General features: G+C 43.6%; 2 long non-coding RNA genes across 2 annotated transcripts in view; one reads left to right on the top strand and one right to left on the bottom strand.

Annotated features, from left to right (window-relative positions):
• Positions 1–2,531: 2,531 nt before the first annotated feature.
• LOC103129999 (uncharacterized) overlaps positions 2,532–8,470 on the bottom strand; it is a 14,306-nt gene continuing 8,367 nt past the window's right edge. Inside the window, exons 2-3 of the long non-coding RNA XR_475155.2 lie at positions 6,493–6,773; positions 2,532–3,184 (exon numbers count right to left, since the gene is read on the bottom strand). This is a non-coding gene — a long non-coding RNA (uncharacterized LOC103129999). The remainder of the gene's footprint in view (positions 3,185–6,492; positions 6,774–8,470) is intronic.
• Positions 4,263–8,470, top strand: part of LOC107834366 (uncharacterized) — a 9,926-nt gene continuing 5,718 nt past the window's right edge. Inside the window, exon 1 of the long non-coding RNA XR_001660161.1 lies at positions 4,263–4,305. This is a non-coding gene — a long non-coding RNA (uncharacterized LOC107834366). The remainder of the gene's footprint in view (positions 4,306–8,470) is intronic.

Raw genomic sequence — 8,470 nt, 5'->3', positions numbered from 1 at the left:
AGCAGTTCGCTGCTGTTCCATGAGGATTCAGGGAGAAGCAGCCGAATGGCGTCGCTTCACCTGGAGTCTCGGTCAGACGAGGAAATGAAGACATGATGGGATGAGGAAACCAGGAGGAAGTGATGCAGAGCGAGGCTCTGATTGGCTGGCTGTCGCCCCGTTCCTCTGCAGCTGTCCGTTCTGTAATTAAATGAAAGCAGAAAAGATGTAAAACAATCTGTCTGAAGCTCTGCAATCAAACTTTCACTGCAGCCGTTATTACTCTATTATCTGAGAGCGTGGACAGTTTCACGGCCCTAAATTACAGGGAACCGGATTCTCTGGTTTTAGAACGACGTGTCTGGTGTTAAAGGAAGTGCAGAACAGAGTTTTGTCTGACTTCCTGTGTTCGTTACGCTCCCAGTAATTACCTGTCACACTCCTGTTTGCTGCAATCACTGTAATTTTCATTCAGAATGGATGACGGCTGTCAGATTAGTCGTCGGGTTCCAGCAACGCGACGCCAAGAATAAAGCAGATTAGCATGTCTGCTGCGCGGCAGATCGTCCTGAAACCCGAGCAGATCAGGGAACATCGATCAGCTTTCAGGCAAAAAGACAAAAAACTCAAAAACTGAACCAAAACGTTACGGCAGTTCATCTTCCATCATGTTTTTTTGTTTGCACTTTGACCTATCGCGATAGAAAAACCTTTGAACCCGAGATGTTCACAGGAACCGGTACCAACCGCAGATCCAGAAGGTTCTGAACGTTGTTGATCTGATTAAATCAGAACCGCAGGAAGAGAAAACAGTAAAACTGCTGAAGGTTTCTGTTTCTGACATGAAATATTAATGATGCAGCGATAACAACACAGACCTCACACCTTCGACCCAGATAAGTCTCAGTTCGCCTCTTAACCATGAGGTGTGTGAGAGGCCGCCTTTGAATGACCTCTGACCTCTGCAGAGCAGCTTTAAAGACGTCAGATTCTGTCAGATGAAGCTGCTCTGCAGGATGACAGAGATGGGAATAAATTATCTGTTGTGATTTTTACATGGGCAGAGATTTAACACTCAGCAGCGCCCCCTCAGTCTGGGTGGAGAACTGCACCATGACGGTTCTGTGTGTTGAGGTAAATGTGGATTGATGACGTGACGTTTGCTTCATTCATTTAGTCTCTCAGCCTGCTGGGAGCCGCTCTGCGTACCGCCACGTCTGAATGTGTGTGTGTGCATCATGACACAGTAATAATTCATAAAAATGTCCGTGGTGTGAATTTGTTTTCTGTGTCGAGTGGGTCGGATCCGGTTAGGTTGCATTCACACTTCACTCCTTTTATTTGTTCAACTCGGTTCATATTTCCCTTTTACGTTGTGTGAGTGTGGGCACATATTTCTCTGAGATTAAAAGTGTCTGTTTTAGTGTGTGTGTGTGTGTGTAGGGAGGTCACAACCTATTACTCATGGTGAGCTGTGTTTACTTTCATCTAATAGGAACAACAACAGTGATGGCTTCCACCACATTATAAGTCGACAGATTAACCAAACACCAGATGAATCATGTTGGAGCAATGGGCTCCTCTCATTGATTTCTGCATAGATTTAATAAGAAGCCCCCAGCAGACCAGACGATCCCCGGCTGCCATCTAAATTAAGCTCTGCAGGATGTAATCACACCTTACTCTACTAAATGGGTCGGATCAGCTCGTAACTGGAGGGCCCCAGGCAGAGTCAGGGGCCTGCAGCTTCTAACAGATACTGAGGTTTAAAGAACTAATCAAAACCTGTAAATATAAAAAACGCTTCACCTTTAAAAAAAAAGATGTTATCAGATTGCTGGCAGCTGAAAAGCTTTGTTTCTACAAACAAATAAAATATGTTTTCTACATATTTATTAAATCCACCACAGTGTGGGACGGGACGATGATCTCCTCCACCTCCTTCTGCTCCCACCGCCGTCACAACCAACCAATCAGAGGCAGGAGGAGGGTCTCAGCACTGCCAATCATCTTCATGTAAATGCTGCTCATAGCTTCCCTCTTGCTCTCTGCTACACTACAGCTTCTTCCCAATAACAGAGCCTGACATGAATGCTAATGCTAGTTAGCATTGCTGCTAATGACAGATAAACACTTTTCCTGGAATGGTAAGTCATTAGCTTACCCTACTACTAGCTTTCCCCACTTACTAGCTTAGTAATGTTAATTTGTGTTATTAGTATTGTTTTCTTCTCCTCTCATTAAACTGTAAAATTAGTCCTTCAAAACAGGCTAATTTGTGTTCAGCTAAACATTCTGCTAATGCTAAAGGTAGCAGCTAGCTTTGCTAATACTGTGGTTTCCACAATGTTCAAGTTTTTGTGTTTGTGTCGCGTTGAGCCGTATCAAACCGCTGCCACTCATAAACAACTAATATTCTGATTAGTTTCTTTATATCCGTCTTGGTAGTTCAAAGCTAAATTAAATCCGTCTCTGGATGACAGATTTAATTAATCAATTGTAAAACAGACAGCTGACTTTTAATTCAGCACATTATTTTATCTCCATTTCTGCTTTGCATTGTGAACTGGTCGTTTGAAGACAGACCAGTTCTGTTGTCCTTAAATTAGTCTTAATTAGTTGAAAACTAATTTAAATTAGGAAAAAAGTTGTTTTATGCGAGTCACTCGGGGCTGGACTCATCTCTTCTTCTACTGTTATTTAATATCTAAACTTCATCAGGCAGATATTCATAAGCACACACTGAGAATGAAAACTATTTATTTCCCAGTAATCAGGCGGTGCCCTGACTTGGTAACTTTGATATAATTACTAATTTTGTTAATAATTACTGCTGACATTTAGTAATTGGCAGTCTTTGCCCAACCAGACCTTCAGCTGCACAGCAGCCCTGATCTGTGGATGCAGAGAGGCTGGAATGAGGAAAATAAATACCAACAGCCATCAAGGAAAGTCTTTGAGGAGAAATGAAATATTTTCCCAGAATCCATCCTGCTTTGCCTTTTTTCTAAATATAATCAGTAATGTTTCTGTCTGCGTGTTTGTTCACTCGTTAGCTACTAAACACAAGAGCTACAGACAATAAATTCACTAATTACATGCTGAACACAGATGTTTAGTTTCGAAGCTCCAGATCAGAATCTTCCAGCTGCTTCAGCCGCAGAAACCCGACCAGACTCTGAAACGTCCTGCAGCCGTCGTCTGCCTGCAACATAAAGCTGCAAATAACAGGGAGACACTTCAAACAGCATATGTTGGGATAATTAGCAACCCAAACAATTAGCATTTTAGACACCTCACCAATTATTTTCAGTTCTGTTCCAGAGAGGAGGAGGCGGAAGGAGAGATGAAGAGGAGAAATGAGGAGCGACTGAAGACAAGCAGAAGGAGCCAGACAGGAGAAGGAAATTTAAAACATTCTCTTTTTTTCAGGGCAGAATCACATTTTTTTTATTTAAGCAGGAAGGTGAAAAATACTCAGGAATATTAACTGATGGAGGAAACAAGTGGTTGTTTCCTCTTGTCAGAACCAGACAGAACCAGAGTCTCATCTATCAGAACCGTCATCGTCACCTTATGTTTAGAACAGGTTCAGATTCAGTTAAAATTACGTTGAGATCAGGTTCATGTGCTGAAGGCTCTACTTTATCTGATGCTTTCATACTGAGCAGTCCTCAGCTTTCTGATTGGCTGCATCTTGACCAGCTATCCTCTCATTGGTTCAGAGAGCCAACAAAATGTTTTGAAACAGAATAATTTAGTTTTGTTATATTCAACAGTCCAACAGTGAAAATGTTTGATTATCCGTCTTTTCCTCCAGTCATTCAGATCCGTCTCAACCTGAACCGAATCAATTCTGACAGACTTTAGGGATGATTCACACCGGCCCAGTTCGGTCCGCTTTAACCAGTCCGTCTGCCTAGTCAAAGTCTGGCCCACTTGGTGAAGTGTGAATGCTAACTGACCTCTGACCTCTGGTCCTCCAAACCTCAGTCTGGGTTTGGTTTGAATGTGAACGCCAAGCGGACCAAAGACCGCTCCAAAAGCAGGAAGTGGACTACAGCGCAGGGCATTCTGGGTAAATATACAACCAAAGCTAACATGTTAGCCTAGCGCTAGCAGGAGAAATGGCTCCTGGTCTTTAGCCTAAAGAGAAATCCTCCAACCGCTAAAATCCTCCATCTTGTTTCCATCTGGTGAAGAAGGAAGTTGCTCTCAGTGTCTTCAGAGGTTTTTGTGTCGTTTCCTTCAGTGGTTCTTGGTGCAGCGCCCCCACAGGCCAGGAGGGGAACAGGCTGGTTTGACTCAGAACCACAGCAGCTGGAGGTGGAGCAGATGATCTAGGTCCAGTAGAACCGGGTCGACCGGACTGAACGAGGGAAACAGACCGAATCCTTCCTGCTCATTTCCACAGAGACTGGGTGATGAATCGTAAACTCTGCTGCTGTTTCTTCGTCTCGTTGGTTTCTGTTAATCCTGCAGACTTTGACTGTGGGAAGGTTTTCCATTTTCAGGATCTGGTCTCTGCAATGAGCTGAGCCAGAGTAACGTGGACCGATCCGTTTCTACTCGGACATCTTCACTGAAAGACGTCCTCATGTTGTGTCTAAGCTATCGCAGCGTTTTCCCTCTGATGATCAGGAGAAAGATAAATCTCACATCAGCGTTTAAACATTTGAACATGTTGGTGGTTACATCACTAAAACCTGAGGTCTGTCTGCGTTTCTTCACCCATAAACTTACATTTACATGAAAATCTCAGAACTGAAGTTTTCTCCAATAAGGATTCGGGAAATCATTTCCTGTTGATCATCAGTTTTCTGTTTTCTGCCTCGTCCTGCAGGATGAAATATCAATCATCATAACTGATGGGAATCAGATTCCTCCTTCAGATGAAGCGGGAATCAGTCCGGATTTCTTTCCTCTCAGGAGTTTTCCTGCTGATTCGCTTCGGTCCTTTCATGTCTGCTTCAGATCTCGGATTGATCTGTTCGACTCTTCAAGCAGCCGAACTCTTTGATATCAGACAAACAAACAGAATAAAGCAGAAGCTCCGACGTTTCTGTCAGTCGAAGAACTCGGACATTTTTCCTGGAGTTTTTATAAACTGATGACTGAAACAAACTTTAAGTAGGACAATTATTATTTCTAAATCCACCTGGACAGTTTATAACAGCAAAGCAAAGAGGAAGCGCATCTCTTTGGTTTTGTTTGGTTCATGATGAAACCTTTTGGGTCACCAGAACTAAACACACCATATATTTAAAAATCTGCTCTGTCATCACAGCAAAGCTGCTCCATGATGCCGTTTACAACCAGATGTGCAGTTCCTCCAGGCGTTTGCTAATTGCTGCTGCCGCTAGTCTAGAGGAGCAGTGAGGAGGAGAAAAGGTTCAACTCTGGTTTATATTTATGACATTTTAACTGAAATACATTTATTAATTTCACGTGTTCCTGATTTTGAAATCAAAACTGGAGAAAAATGTCCGACTCTAAGCTGATCCGATAACTTGAACTCAAACTCTGCAGGTGTCCCAGAATTAAACTTCAGGAGGAAAAACGACGTTTCTCCTGGAATATTTATCATTTCAGTTGTTTTTTTAGGAGGTCAGCTGAGTGCCGTCCTGCAGCAGCTCTGTGTTTCCCTCAAAGGATTCTGGGTATTATGGGCTGGCAGTGTGGGACAGCTCACAGCTGGAGCGTTACCAGTCCGACACCAGGCCCGGTCCAGCATCCCGTCTGATTCCCGTTCAATCCCTTTAGAGCCGGGCCAACCATCTCCGTGGCAACTGGCCGCTGTGGCGCCTCGTTTGTGTTGCTGCAGACGGCGGCTTTCAGACCTCTCAGGTTGTTTTCACTCTTACACTCATTGTCTGGGTTCGTATGGAGCAATCAGGTTCTATCCACTGAAACTGAAATATTGCCTGTATTTCATAAAAAACGATCATCTGAGCAAATTCTTTAACTCCCTTCCTGAACTTTGACTCTGCTTTCTGTTTGGTAAAAAACGCAACCAGCAGGAATTTAAAATGTTTCCAAACATGGCAGCAGTGGAGCAAAAAGCCACAAAAACAAACAGATTTCACTCCAACATTCAGATGGGAAATCTCACGAAATGTCTCGAGATCAGACGGGAGTACAGCGTAAACAAACATGGCCGACGATTTGAGTAACGGCAACAGAAAAATAAACACAAAACCAGTTTTTCCATCAGAAAACATCCAGTCAATCCTCAACCTGCCGTCGCCATGGCGACCGCCACATCCAGCTGTTGTTGGTGTTTGGTTATGTTCACCTCAGGACAGCTGCTGACTGAACATCAGATGTTTTCAGGTTTCCACACAAAGTAGAAACTGTAAAGAAATTTGACTTTAAGAATAAATAATATCTAAAAACCTCCAAAAGCTCAAAGTCAGACTTTTAATAAAATCTCTGTTCAAACGTTCATAAAGTTTTCCAAGGACGAAGTCAGAACAACTTTTAGAGCCTTTCTGTCCCTGCAGAGACACGCACCTTCAGACAGGATATGAGGTCACAGCGTGATGTATGTCGCCATGCCAACCCTCAGTGGGCGGGCCTCTGGACCACACGGGCACAAATAAATCTCTCGGCATGCAGTGGCTGATGTGATGGCGTCCAGGTGAGCGCGGCTCTGAAAGCTGCGTCCTGTTGATGCTCAACCCAGAATCAACATGCAAATCGGATTAAAGCGCCGGATTGAGTCCAGGTTCTGCAGAATTAGTCCAGTCGCTCCTTCGGACCAGGTGGAAGGAAAAGCTGTCTGACTCCAGGTCCTGAAGTGAAAGTGGTCAGTCAGAGGAACAAAAGGTGAAAAGGTAACGGTAATTTTCTTTATACAGCACATTTTCAATGTGCAATACAAATACAAAGTGCTTAAAAGGTAAAAACACAAAGTGAGTTTCAGTGAAGGTGATTCATCTGGTGACGGATTCACAGAAAGTTTTTCTAGTATAGAAAATGCAGATTCAGCTCAGCACTAAAACTGCATTGAAACTTGATTTATTCTGTTATGTTTCATGGCCAAACAGAGAATCTGAGTCATTTTTTCACCTGTCCAGGAATAATTAGATGAAATAAGCTTTTATTGCTCTGCTGCTGTTAGCAGTAACTAAATCAGTCCAGAGTTCTGCTTTTACCTGCAGTGGCTCTGAGTGGATTTAAATTAGACTTTATGAGGCAAACTGGGATAAATTGGGTTTTTTCACTTAGAGTTTTTGGGGAACCAGAACTCCATCATCTGCTCCACCTCCAGCTGCTGTGGTTCTGAGTCAAACCAACCTGTTCCCCTCCTGGCCTGTGGGGGCGCTGCACCAAGAACCACTGAGGAAACGACACAAAAACCTCTGAAGACACTGAGAGCAACTTCCTTCTTCACCAGATGGAAACAAGATGGAGGATTTTAGCGGTTGGAGGATTTCTCTTTAGGCTAAAGACCAGGAGCCATTTCTGCTGCTAGTGCTAGGCTAGCATGTTAGCTTTGGTTGGATTTACCCAGAATGCCCTGCACTGTAGTCCACTTCCTGTTTTTGGAGCGGTCTCTGGTCCGCTTGGCCAAATTTCAAACTGACCCAGAGTTCACTTCAACCGAACCCAGACTGAGGTCTGGTGGACCAGAGGTCAGAGGTCGATTAGTGTTCACACCTCACAACTGGACTGGACTTTATAGGCAAATGGAATGGAGTTGGACTAAACCGGACTGAACCGGGCAGGTGGAAGTGCTTCTATCCAACATTCGAGTTTTTGCCTAAAGCTGCAGGAACCTTTTCAGGAGCCAGAGGAGTTTTCTGGAGGATCCAGGTCGAAATCGAGACAGGGGGGTAGAAATCTGCCCTGAGGGGGGTCAGTCCTGTTAGGATGGACTCTGGACTCAGATCATGACTACTGAGTTTTATTAAAATCATCTTTTCTGTTAAGTTTAAATAAATGACATTTGGTGTTTCTGTTTGCATCAGTTCAGCAGCTTTAACACAACCTGCAGTGGAAATGATTTAAAGGACAAACAGCTTCCAGCTGCAGCATCTCAACACACGGCAGCGTGAGGCCGCAGTTCCTACCACACACACCGGATACGAGAGACGCGTGTTCAAAGTGACTCTACTGCAGTTTCACACATTAATTGCTTCTTGTTCATTTCTGGTTTCTCCCGTCAGCCTGGAATGAATTCGGTTCTCTGAGACGCCCAGAGAACCGAAGAGGAAAGTTTCATAAACAGGCAGCCATGTTTTTAATGGTTTTATTATTTTATACTTTTAAAACTAAATCAATGTCTGTCAGGTAACTACTGAGAAACAGAGTGCAGAGACCCGTCCATCCAGGGTCAGCCTGCTGGAGGCAAAATCAAGGTTTATAAACACCTGAACTTTTATAGCATTTACCTGTGAAACATGAAAATAAAGCAGCCGATTCTTCTTTCATGTTTCAGCACATTGGACCATCAGACGGACATCATGGGAATAATTTATGGATCTAA

The sequence above is a fragment of the Poecilia formosa genome, unplaced genomic scaffold (genome assembly GCF_000485575.1).
Source record: "Poecilia formosa unplaced genomic scaffold, Poecilia_formosa-5.1.2 Scaffold597, whole genome shotgun sequence".
Taxonomy (NCBI): Eukaryota; Metazoa; Chordata; class Actinopteri; order Cyprinodontiformes; family Poeciliidae; genus Poecilia; species Poecilia formosa.
This window is presented reverse-complemented; position numbering and strand designations above follow the sequence as displayed.